Source organism: Pogona vitticeps, chromosome 5 (genome assembly GCF_051106095.1).
Source record: "Pogona vitticeps strain Pit_001003342236 chromosome 5, PviZW2.1, whole genome shotgun sequence".
In the NCBI taxonomy this organism is placed as follows: domain Eukaryota; kingdom Metazoa; phylum Chordata; class Lepidosauria; order Squamata; family Agamidae; genus Pogona; species Pogona vitticeps.
This window is the reverse complement of record NC_135787.1, coordinates 53,368,408-53,380,953: the sequence shown is the minus strand read 5'-3', so window position 1 is coordinate 53,380,953 and position 12,546 is coordinate 53,368,408.

Sequence of the window (12,546 nt, the reverse complement as noted above, 5' to 3'; positions counted from 1 at the left end):
TATCATGGTTGTGTTTTGATTTCAAGAGCTCCTAGTGCCAAGAGGGAATTCCATTTCTTCTTTGACACTTGATTGTTCCCTCTCTCATTTTCCCCTATTCTCTCCCAAGCCACCTTCCAGTTTAGAAAGTCAAAAGTGGAAAGAGAGTGTACGAGTGCTGAGATTCTTCTATCTTAGAAAAATAACCTTGGAGGCAGGAGATATAGAAAAGGGTCCCTATTACACTAGCAGAGAAAATGTACCTACATAAAAGTGTGTAAGTATGGAATCCAAGATGATAAGTTTGATAAGTGATACATCTGCTTTCTTACAACTGTCTGGTCCAGAATGGACCTCATTCATTCACTCGGTTTTTAAAAGAAACCTATATGACACTGATGCATCCTTGTGGTCCATCTGATTCTCCGACTTAATTTTTTGTGCATTTTTTTTCTTCTAAAAAGCAAATGCAAGCCCCAAAGCATCAAAGATTCTCTGGAAATTATGCACTTCAGAGCATCTTTATCTGTACCTCTTTTTTATAAAGTGACATTTCACTCTTATACAAATTCAATAATTAGCCACCACTTTTGGCCACACAGACAAAAAAGAAAGATCAGTCATTGGGGGGGAGGGGGAGAGAGAGAGAGAGGTCAGTGGAGGATGCTGCAGCTACACATGTGAACAAAAAGCCACAATAAAAGAACAACAACTGTTCTGAAAGAAAAAGGTGCAAAGAGAAAGCTAGTTATTGTTCCTTGGACTGTTCAGGAGAATCAGGCTTTGCTGTACTGGGACATACTTCTGAAGTTGCCTTGTACTAAGACAGACCATTGATCCCTCTAGTTCAACGTTGTCCACATCAGGGGATGGGCAGTTATAGTCTCTTAGGGTTTTGTTGCATTCCGCTCCCATCAACCCTAACTGGCATAGCTATTGCTGGGGGATTATGGAAGCTGTCCTCCAGCGAGGTTTATAGGGTAACAGTTCTGCACTGACAGGTAGCATTCCTCCAACTATTTCAGATAGGAAGGTTTTTCCAGCCTTACCTGGAAATGCCAGGGGGTGAACCAGGGACCTTTTGAGTACTGAGCAGGCACCCTGCCACTGAGGTGCCCCTAAAACTAAACTACTGTAGCTTCTTGCCCAGGTTTTAATTCTTGCTTATGTGTAGAGCTTACATGCGAGAAGGGACTTTTCTTCAGACTGTTTTGTCATTATGTAAGAAAGTGACACCAAAAAAGGGTGAGGTTAGGTGTTCCTTTTTGTAAGCATGTTAAGGAAAACAGATTCAGTAATGCTTGAATAGGGCTAAACATATGTACTGTGTGAATACCTTTACTCACCCATTCCAGCTGATTATGGAAGAGCAGTTTGTCAGCAGGGCCAAAACACACTAAGATGGAAGCCACCAAAGAGAATTATCATCCTTATGCGCCTTCCTTTCTCTGCTCCACCCTGGAGTTATACAGATCACAAAATCAAGCTATGAGAAAGGGAAGGGCACATACAGTAGAAGGAATTCCCTTCCATACATCACATCTCCCTGTGGATCCTTTTCAGTCTTCTTCAAATAGGTGTTAGCAGGGGAGAGGTGTACAAGCAGCACCTGGAGGAAGCAGACTTCAGCCCAGAAAGTACTTGTTGCAAACCTCTGTTGTAAAATGCCATTGCTGTTTCAATAAAGAATCTGCACACAATTGGATAAGCTGTGTGTCACTGTTGAAGTACTAATGTCTGGTTGGGTTGTAATAATGCACATGACTCAACAGAGCATGCAGCATGTCCCTGTTCAATACAGTCCACAAAGCTCTCCATTTTAGTGGGCTGTGTCCAGTCCACAGAGACTTTAGATAGGGGAGGGGGTGCCTTTTTGTGAGGGACACAGCCTTAATTTGAGGCAAGGAAGGGATAATTTTACTACCACAGTATTTACTGTTTTGTTTTAATTAAGTGCATCTTTGGTGGAACTATACAGAAAGGGCCTACAATGCCTACAAAGTGTTCTTAAGCAACAAAAATGTTCAAATGTGGACAACGAGGAAGTCTAGTGCTAAGTCCCAGTCTCTGTTCAGCAGAAACCAGTGGCATTTGCCCAACCAAGTTCTACATGGATGCAGCTATCTCAAGGATAACGTGCATCCTAAATCCATTTATTTCAATGTAAAAAGACAGATCCGTATCCAGTTAGTGAGCAGGAAATTTAAAGTGAGTGACCTCTCCTTTTGAGAGTCTGGCTGCCAGGCTCTTACTCAGCAGTATTCTGGAAGAGAGATTTCTAGAGAGAGCAGGCAGCTCAGATGAATGCTCTTTTTTTTTTTTTTGACCCAATAATGATGCTTCTCCAAATCTCAACCCCACTCCACTGCTCCCAGAAATACAGAGAAAATATACACCAACTGGAATATAAGTTTGCACAAGCAGGTTCTTAATCCAATCTTTCAAAAAGTCTCTGTTTTATGAATGTAGGATACTGTGCTTCTTTATCCATGATTCAAAATGGCCCAGTATTACTGCAGAATATTTTGCCTGAGTCGCCAGCAGCAAAAAATATGTCAAGGTTTACCCTAGCGAAGGGCAGCCTGAATGTTGGCCACACCTATGGCAGCAGTCAAGATGGTCTACAGCAGGATGCCCTCTTGCGTTCACTCCCATTTACAAAGTGACACTAAGCAAGGGAAAGTCCCAGAAGCTGGCTCCCTTTTTCATCAGACTTTTCACCCAAATACAAAACAATTGCTAGGACTGTTTCTTAACAAATGTGAATTTTGTAATGCAGATGTACTTTGAATATATCTTACAAAATTCTGTGCTAATTCCTTCGAGAGACCGGCAAAATGTCCCTTTCTGGAACACTGTCATCAGGATCAGTGTTTCAGCCCATGCAGCCTGAATTCCTTCCAAAAAAACTTTTTTTAAAGGTGGAACTAACTATTCTCTTTCTAGATAAGCAAGATTGGTCTTTTCAATTTATTTTATCTGTTTTAAATCTGGGGACATTTAACATTGCTTGTTTCTGCATAGGGAGGGGGTAAAACTGATTTTTTTTAAAAAATCTTATCCTGAAAACCCTTTGCCCAAACTTCCCCAAATCTGGCAAAGAGGAAGACAAACTGCTACATCTGTGCCAAATTTTATGCTGATCGAAAGTCCAGTTTCAAAGTTAAAATTTTTGTTTGGGTTGTCCCCATTTTTAGAATTGCCTTATACATGTTGATTTACTCTGCCAGCATAGTATCATCATTGTATGATCTTATAATACAATAATATAGAAATTTCCTTACTAGTTAAGATTTTTATCATACTGACTAAATAGGTACAAGCAGGTTCTTTTCCTCTTGCAAAATAGCATTTTATTCTACAGTGGTGCCTCGCTAGACAGTTATCCCGCATGACAGTTTTTTTGCTAGACATTGGCTTTTTGCGATCGCTATAGCGATTCGCAAAACAGTGATTCCTATGGGGGAATTTCACTGGACAATGTTTGGTCTCTGCTTCGCAAACCGATTTTCACTAGACAACGATTTTGACAGCTCCCTCCGCACTCACAAAACGGGTGTTTTCGAGACCTAAGCTTCGCAAGACAGCGATTTAAACAGCTGATTGGTGGTTCACAAAGCGGCTTTCCTATGGCTGATCTTGCTAGACGATGATTCTTCCCCACTGGAATGCATTAAACAGGTTTCAATGCATTCCAATGGGAAAATGCTTTTCACTAGACAATGATAGATGGCACCACTGTATTTACTTTTTCCAACCAATGTTGTCACCATAGAAATAGGCATAATTGCCAAGGCCATGTTTGACTGTGTTAGTTCAAATCACTTTTATTCCACTATATTATTGAGATCTCTCAGTTGCTCAGAAAAACCAAGAAACATTTGTTTTCTGGGGTGTGAAACGAGAAGTTTTCATAAGTGCCAAGCCGGAATTTGGCACTGAGCTCATTCTGCAAATGAATGGTTCAGCACATTATAGTATATAAATGAGCTGTGTGAGAGAGAGCGCTTAAAATTCCAAATGCTCTCTTGAGGAAAGATAAAAAGCAATTCCTGGGAACAATAAGAAAAGCAGTCAGAAAACAAAGATCATTGATTTCCATCGAGGATGATTTATGATCAGAGAGATGTGTGCAGAATTAGAAAGAAGCTGCATCAATGGCTTGCCTTACTTAATTTTTCTCTTGTGAGACCCGATCTATGGTCATTCAATGAAGGCATATTTGTAAATCGGGCAGTCACACTTGTTAAACATACTGATCTTGGATCTATGTCTTGAGCATTAATCCAATTAAAGGTCTGTTTAATCACAAACAAAGCCTAGCCTTTGTTGTACAGGGACATAAAGCATTTTCTATTTTAAAAGCTCTTGAAAGAAGGCCCACTTTCTAAAAGTATCAAGAAAGGTTTATGTTGGAACAGTCTGAAGGTGGAACTTCACAGACTCAGAAGTGTTGCAATATCTACTGTGAGAGTACAGTCTAGTCTAAAAGAGGAGAACCTCCAGCTTCTGGATTTAATTCACCCTGCAGAACGTCCAAATCCTCATAGAGAATCATATCCTCTGGTCCATATACCCCAGTATTGCCAATTCTGACAGGCAGCAGCTCACCAGAGCTTCAAGTATTGTTGCTTCCTTGCCCTACCTGGAAGTTCCATGGGTAGAATCAGAAACCTTCCGGGCACAAAGAATATGCTCTGTTACTAAGCTGCTCTGTTTCTTAGATACATTTCCTTTCAATGTGGCATCCTTATACAGTGGGGTCTTGACTTGAGAACTTAATCCGTATTGGAAGGCGGTTCTCAAGTCAAAAAGTTCTCAGGTCAAATCTGCATTTCCCATAGGAATGCACTGAAAACCATTTGATCCGTATCTGCTCTTTTCCGTCCATAGAAACTAATGGGAAGCTGCTATTCCGCCTTCGACCACTAGAGGGGGATATTTTGTTTCTTTTTTTTCTTAGGTCAAGAAAGGTTCAGGGAAGGCAGGGAAAATACAGTCCAGGCAGTACAGTACCAGGCAGTCTGAAGACTGTCTCCCAATCCACTCTCTAAACGCTGGGAGGAGTGACAAAGCAGACAGGCACCCTTTTCACTGGCCAACAGTTAACTGCAAGTTCAAATTTTGCACTTTCCCTGCCTCCCACGTGGGTTTTTTTCAGTTCTTAACTCAAATCTAAGTATGTAAGTCAAGTCAATATTTTCCTAAGAGAGTGGTTCTTAAGTCAAAATGTTCTTAACTCAAGCCGTTCTTAAGTCAAGACCCCACTGTATGGGGCAACTTTCTTTCTAAACAGCTAGGCTTATGCTAGGCCTTCAGCATTTTTCCAGGTGAGTGAAATTTACGTGTGATATGGGCATTTCTTCTGATAAGTGAAATTTAAGTGTGGGTCTCTAAAGTGCAACCTCCATTCCAATTCAAAAGGCACATCCTTAATTTCAAACTTGAAATCCTGTTACCTTTTTGAGGAGGTGTGTTTTGAGGGGAAGAAAAAGGTACATAATGTTAACATATAAATGTGCTGTAAAGATTTTTTGTGACTAGTGTGTCAAGTTAGAGTCCAATGCCTGAATAGCTCCCTAAGAGCCCTACAGAACTGTATAGGTCTGTGGGGGGAAAAATAACAGCTGGCATTTATCCCAGAAAAAGAGTTAATTCCAGAATGTCATCAACATGCTTCTATCATCCAGCCCAATTAGCAGTCTCGCCATCCTATTTTGAACTAGCCAATGTTTCTCTATGATGATAAAAAGCAGCTGGGTGGGGTTGGCCCACATTTCCGCCCCATCTAATGGGGATGCACCCTGCTACCATCATACGAATAAACTGGCCAAGGGAAGAACTAGCATGAAGGGGAGTTACTGCAATATTTTAAATCAGAATATTGGTTTTAGGAGCCTTCTGGGAACGTGATCTGCTTTAAAGCAAACCATGTGTTATCCATGGCCTAATTTCAAAGGAAAATATATGGTTTTTCTCCCAGTACTCCTGTGCTGCCAAAATGTAGTAATGCACCACTTTGCAGGCACATTGCACACTAAAAATGAGGAGAGACATATGATCCATTCCTGTTCTAGGGGGAGTCTAGTCTACTCTAGATCAAGCCAAATGCCACCTAGCTGGCCAAATGAATCAGCCACCTGTCAAACCTGAATTGGCCTTTAGTTGCTTGGCTTCATCCTAGCTCATAGATGCAGTCAGGAACTATGAAGATACTCAATAGGCAACTTTTGGAGGGGCTGGCTCAATAGCTCATTGAATTAGGCATCTGGTTGCAGTGCCAGAGACTGGGACTTTAATTCTTCACTGTGCCTCCTCAGAGAAGAACCAGCCTATGTGTCCTTGATGCTGCACAGCCCCAGAGTATCCCTAGAAGAAGGGACTGGTAAATCACTTCTGAGGACTCTCTACCTAAAAAACCCTGGAAATAAATGACTTGATGGTACATTATCATTATCTCCTCTCTTCTCCCTCTCCTTGTGAGCTTGAGAAGCAATAGTGCAAGAAATTAGCAGAGCCAAATACATGCCCAGGTTATCACATGCAAGGCGCACCAGGTGTCAAAAGAGATTCTGTCTCAAGGTAGGAAATGAACATTAATCCTTCCTCACCAGATGGCTTGGACATATAATTAGACACAGGAGAGGTTCAGGCAAGATTCAACAGCATGAAGAAAAGAGTTTGTATTAATTAAAATCAACAGCATACAATATGTCCAGAAGTCTACAAATAAACTACACTACACAGAACAGAAGACACAAACTCTCAGACTAAACTAATATTTATTGTAGCCAGCTCTGTTACAGTACTGTTTGTGTGATATTCTATTGCATCCTTACTGCTAACATGGCTAAAAGAAAAGCAATCTTTTGTTTCTTTGCTTGGTATCACACTTGGAATGTTTGCATATAGAACTCCTAGTGCAAGATTATTTATTTACTATTTATTTATTGAAAATATTTTACCCTGCCTTTCTCCTTAAAAGGGATCCAAGGAGGCTTTCATCATTAAAAGACAATATTCAAAGCTAAAAACAGTAAGTACGCAAATACTAAAAAAAAAATCAAGCAAATACCACACTAAAAATGGTAAACAAAGCAACACCAAAAACACATTCAAAGGAGTCATTCCATTTAAAAAACTCACACAGGCAGGCAGCCACTGAAGGAAAGCTTGCCTGAAGGGAAAGGTCGACGCCCGCTTGCAGAAGGACAGCAAAGATGGGGTCAGCGTGGCCTCTTGAAGGAGGGAGTGAGTTCCAAAGTCTGGGAGCAGCAACACAGAAGGCCCCCTCTGGGTCCTCACCAAACGTACCTGTGAGGGTGGTGGGACCAAGAGAAAGGCCTCTACTGATGATGTTAACACGTGGGCAGGCTCATAAAGAGAGGCTCAGTCCTTGAGATAGCTTGAACCAAAGCTGCTTAGGGGGTTATATATTAAAAACAGCACTTTGAATTGTGCCTAGTGGAGCAGCTACCAGTTAGTGGAGCAGCTGCCACAGGAGGGTAATGTGATCAGGCTATTGGAATCAATGTTTATGAACTGCATTTTTGTTCTACGCCTGCCCCACCCTCCATGTAATTAAAAAGAAAGAGAAAACACACCAAGAAAATTCCTAGCAAGGGACTGCCTATCTTGAGTTAATTACTTGTGGGAACTTGTTGATTCTTAATTATTCCTCAGGCTGGAGTTAAGTATGTTCAATCTGAAGAAAATGGAGATAAGAAAAGTCCTCACTTGAGGGGATAATTTGCTGAGGATTTTTTCTTTTGCACAGTTAGCTTCTTAATCATTCATTAAAGTTGCCCTTGAAGATCTACTTAAAAGGGGCAAAAAGGTTATTAAAATATTTCAGTAGGGAAGAGATGTAGGTTCCCACAAAATTACACTAAGACATTTAAAAATATATATTTAAAGTATCTTTGCTTGCTTAGCTTGGCACACTGCTCCTCACACACTGAGAATTTACATCATATCAATTTTATAAAGCAAAACTGTCAGACAAAAAAAGACTTACACAGCAGGGAGATGCAATTTGGATAAAGCTATGCATTAAATTAACTCTGTGGAGTTCAGTTCAACCCTCAACCAGGTGCTTTTAAAACAAAACCACACTGCAATTTGACAGGAATAGCTTGCCTTTCCTAACACTTTGGGTTTTTTTGCTGTCAGTAGAAATATAATATATAACATAACCTACTGCGATTATAAGTTAAAGTAAGAGATACGTTTTAAAATACTGTATAAGAGCCAAACTATTCAGGGTCTCTGTGCTAAATCATGGTCCCTCTCAAACTTGATTTTCCCACAGATATTATGACAAATATTTGTAAATCTGGTTCAAATTTGTAGTACATGATGGTGTCTTTCAAGTGCCTGTTCAGATATTTCCTGTTTTAATTCCACTCACCCGCCCCAATTACTGGGCTGCAGTATGTTCTGGGGACAAGCATTTCATTCCAGAGTCCACCCCTGACTGAGATGCAGGAGGAAATTCAACAAAAGATATAAAAAGTGTGTATAGATCACAGGCCCTAAAACTGGGCTGCTATGTCAATTGTGATTCATTCTTTTACCTTTCTGAATTTGCAAAGCAAAGCAAAACAAAACAAAACAAATCCAACAGCAGGCAATGAGTATTCCAAGCAGGTGAAAAATCTGACCAGAGGTGTATATTGACTTTTCCCAGAACAAGTCTAAAGCAAATTGAGTTTAAAACAAAAAGTCAATGTGACTTGATAGCATTCATCCTGGAGTTCTAAAAACACTTTAGTACAAAACTGTTCAATGATTCGCTACGGTACATAATCCCTATGCTGTACCCTTCCCCCCAAAAAGGTCCAGGAAAAGGAGGTAATATATCACCAACATTTAAAACCCCCCTCCCCAAAGTGGTTCTACAACTTTGTGTCACTTAAAAAGATGTGTAAGAATACAAGGCAAAATACCACGAATACTACTGTATTTAGTTTCCTATCAGAAATTTCCAGAAGCCATTCTGTTCATCAATTGCACTACATAAATTATTTCCTAGGATGGAAGAGTGAACATAATGTTTTTAAACTAGGTTTTCTCTCAGGAGTCTTCTCCTTTACAAATTAATCTTTATTCTAAGCTCTATTACTAAGAACAGAATAGGCTCTTATCCGAAAATAACATGATGCATCAGACTCAAGATGGCTTTTGAGCTGTCACAAAATTATATGGTATTCTGAGGATGTAATTCAGCATGTGTCAAAAGGTGACCCACATTATATGAATAACTGTGCCTTTACGGCTTGTTCCTGTGATTGGAGTTTGACTGGATCAGCTGCATTGTTCGCTACCAAGGAAAACAAGAGACAATGCTGAGCATTTGCTGGTAACTAGCAAAGTTCATCAATATTCAAGGTGTTCCGTCTAAGTCTATTGAAAGTCCAATTTGACTCTTATACTACTTCATCAGAGAATGCCCAATCAGCTACTTTTCCAAGGCATTTACCCTTAAAATTCTTCATCTGCTGGTTTTCTGGAGTTAGTCTACCTCCAATGTCTGTCCAGTTACTGTTTCCCAATTTTTTGGCTGGCCAGAATGTCCATGAGTGTCCTTTCCAAGTTACAAACCTGCGTGTGTTCTGATACACATGTGAAGAAGGAAACCCTTTGCTTAGCCCAGTGATTCCCAACCTGGGGTTCAAATACCCCGGAGTACGAACCAGGATATTTATGAGTACGTGGGGGAAAGTGAATAAAAGCAGGAAAAGGCACACACACCAACAGTGTAAGACAACACAAATCAAAAGTTGTGAAATTGAAAGTTTCGAGTGGCAGAGCAGGTTTTCTTTGTTATGTAACCTCAGGAAAAGCCCTGTTCTCTTGCTTTGTTATTTTGGTAAATAATAGGGAATCCCTCCCTAAATAATGTGATGCCACTACAGTGATTGCGCTGAACATTTGTTATGTGTTTTACAAATATTATTTCAAAATGGTTGTTGTGGCTTCTTCGGGATCTTTGGCCGTGTTCTGAAGGTTGTTCTTCCCAATGTTTCACCAGTCTCTGTGGCCGGCATCTTCACTCTGTCACTTATGTAGTGCTGTCCTCTGAAGATGCCAGCCACAGAGACTGGTGAAATGCTAGGAAGAACAACCTTCAGAACACGGCCAAAGAGCCTGAAAAACCCACAACAACCATTAGATCCTGACCGTGAAAGCCTTTGCGAATACATTATTTCAAAACATATTAAAGTTTCTGAAATACCATTAATTTAAGTAACAAACCCAATGTATTAATTAATGTAAGGATTTTTTTTCCTAATCTGTTACATATTTACTTGAATTTGTTGTATTTTTTGAGTTTTGAATGTAAATATACATGTAATATACATATAAGGTCTGTTCACCTTATTATTCTATTGCTTTCTAATTCTATTATTGGACAATTTATTTATGGCTACAACATATAAATCTGAACTAACAGTAACCATATTAATTACAAACATTTTGTTAACATGAAGCTTGATCTTTTATTGTTTCATTAAAGCTTTTACTTGGAAGCTAAACTTGTGAAGTTTTTTGAGCCAATTCAATCTGTTTTGTCATCTTTTTCTATGATGCTCCAAGAAATCAGAAAAGTTTTCCTGAATGGTATATTTTATGGAAATTGTCTGCCAAGGGCTACATAAGTGAAAAAAAAGATGGGAACCACTGTCTTAGCAGATTTGCTCCAATAATTCGCTGACACATGAGTTCTATTTCGCTGAGATATATTAAAATAACACACACACTTTAAAATATATACAGTGATCACAAGTGCCTTGTTTGGAACAGATATTTAACTACAAAATAGTACAAACTGTGTTAGGAAATTAACTAATTAACTTGAAGGGAACAGACAGTTCTATGCATAGTAAACATATAAGCAGACGATTAAATTCACATAGTATAAATCCATGTAGCAGAAAAAATGTAAACAGAATAGTCCAGAAGCACATCCAGTGCTTAAACTGGGGCAGCTTAGTTGGTGTATAAAGGTAAAGGTAAAGGCAATATTCAAGGTGTTCCATCTAAGTCTATTGAAAGTCCAATTTGACCCTTATACTACTTCATCAGAAAATGTCCAATCAGCTATTTTTCTAAGGCATTTACTCTTAAAATTCTTCATCTGCTGGTTGTCTGGGGTTAGTCTACCTCCAGATGTGGCTCTGTGGTTACTAGGAGAGAGATACAAGGATTTGCGTGAAACAAATTAGGGTTCTGGGAGGGAAAGAGAGCAAGAGCAAGAAAGGAGAGACAGTAGGAGGAATTTTTAAAAGGGCTATGGTACAGGGAAAAGTACAAAGAGGTTTAGCCCATTGTTTGGTCCACTGCAGGAATGAGCTGGCTCACTTTTAAAGATGGTTGATCAGATGGTATCTTTGCTGGAGCAAACCAGCCTGCTTTCACAGTGGACCTATCTGTGCCTGTCTGAGCCCCTGCAAGAAGCTTCTACTTTTTTGGTGCAGGTAGGAACCGCTCTTGTTTGGATCAGTTCCAGAATGTGTGATCCACGCCTTCCCAGCTGAATTTGCCAATATTGTGAAGTGGCAAGCCATCACTTTCTTTACTTTTTCGGAAAGGGGCAGGGGAAGTGAATTTTTTAAAGATTGTGTAATGGACTGTATCAATTATAAAAAAATATTTTAAAAATCTTTCCTTAAAAGACTGATCGAAAAACTGCCTGCAGTTAAATCCAGAGCAGTAGCTTTGGCTGCAGGCAGCTTCTTGACTGATCCATTAAAACAAGGCAAAGATGGTCTGCAAAAGCGATTTCCATGTGAACTATTGGGCTTGATTTGCTGTCAAGTCAGTTATGACTTATGGTTATCCTTTTCAAAGTTTTCTAGGTAGAGAGTACTCAGAAGTACTACTTCTGGGGGCATCATGGGACTGTGCAGCTTGCTCAAGGCCAGACAGATTGGCTCTTTTGGAATGCACAGTGGGGAAGCAAACTCCCAAGATCTGGCTATGCAACCAGATACCTAAATCATTGAGCTATCCAGCCAGCATTGGTTTTGATTAGATCACTCTAATGAAGCCTAACCATTCCAAAGCAGCCTATGCTAGCTCACTCCCTGCCATTAATGTAGTCGCCCCCAAAGAGGGATTCAGTGGTTCTGAATATAGCATAGAGGTTAGTCCTGGCATGAAGTCACTGTGGCAAGCCATGAAGGAAAGCTGATTCAGGCAACTATGTTCAACACATTCACACAGAGGTTTGGCATCTTGTATACATGTTTGGATTGTCCTTGCTTCTTTTTCAGGATCTTTATTGTAAATCATTAATCCCAACTATTTCTATCTTATTAGATAAAAACAAAAGGAAAATGAAAAAGACAAATGTTGTGGCTCCTTAAAGACTGTTATATTTTAATATAAGCTTTCATGGAAGTTCACCCACCTCTGCAGACATGCAAAGTAAAATACAGTGGTGCCTCGACTTAACGAATGTCCCAACATACGAACATTTTCAGTTATGACCAGTTCAGACTGCAAAATTTTGCTTCAACTTGCAGCCGGAGCTTCCAGTTACAAACACAAAAAGGCAGGGGG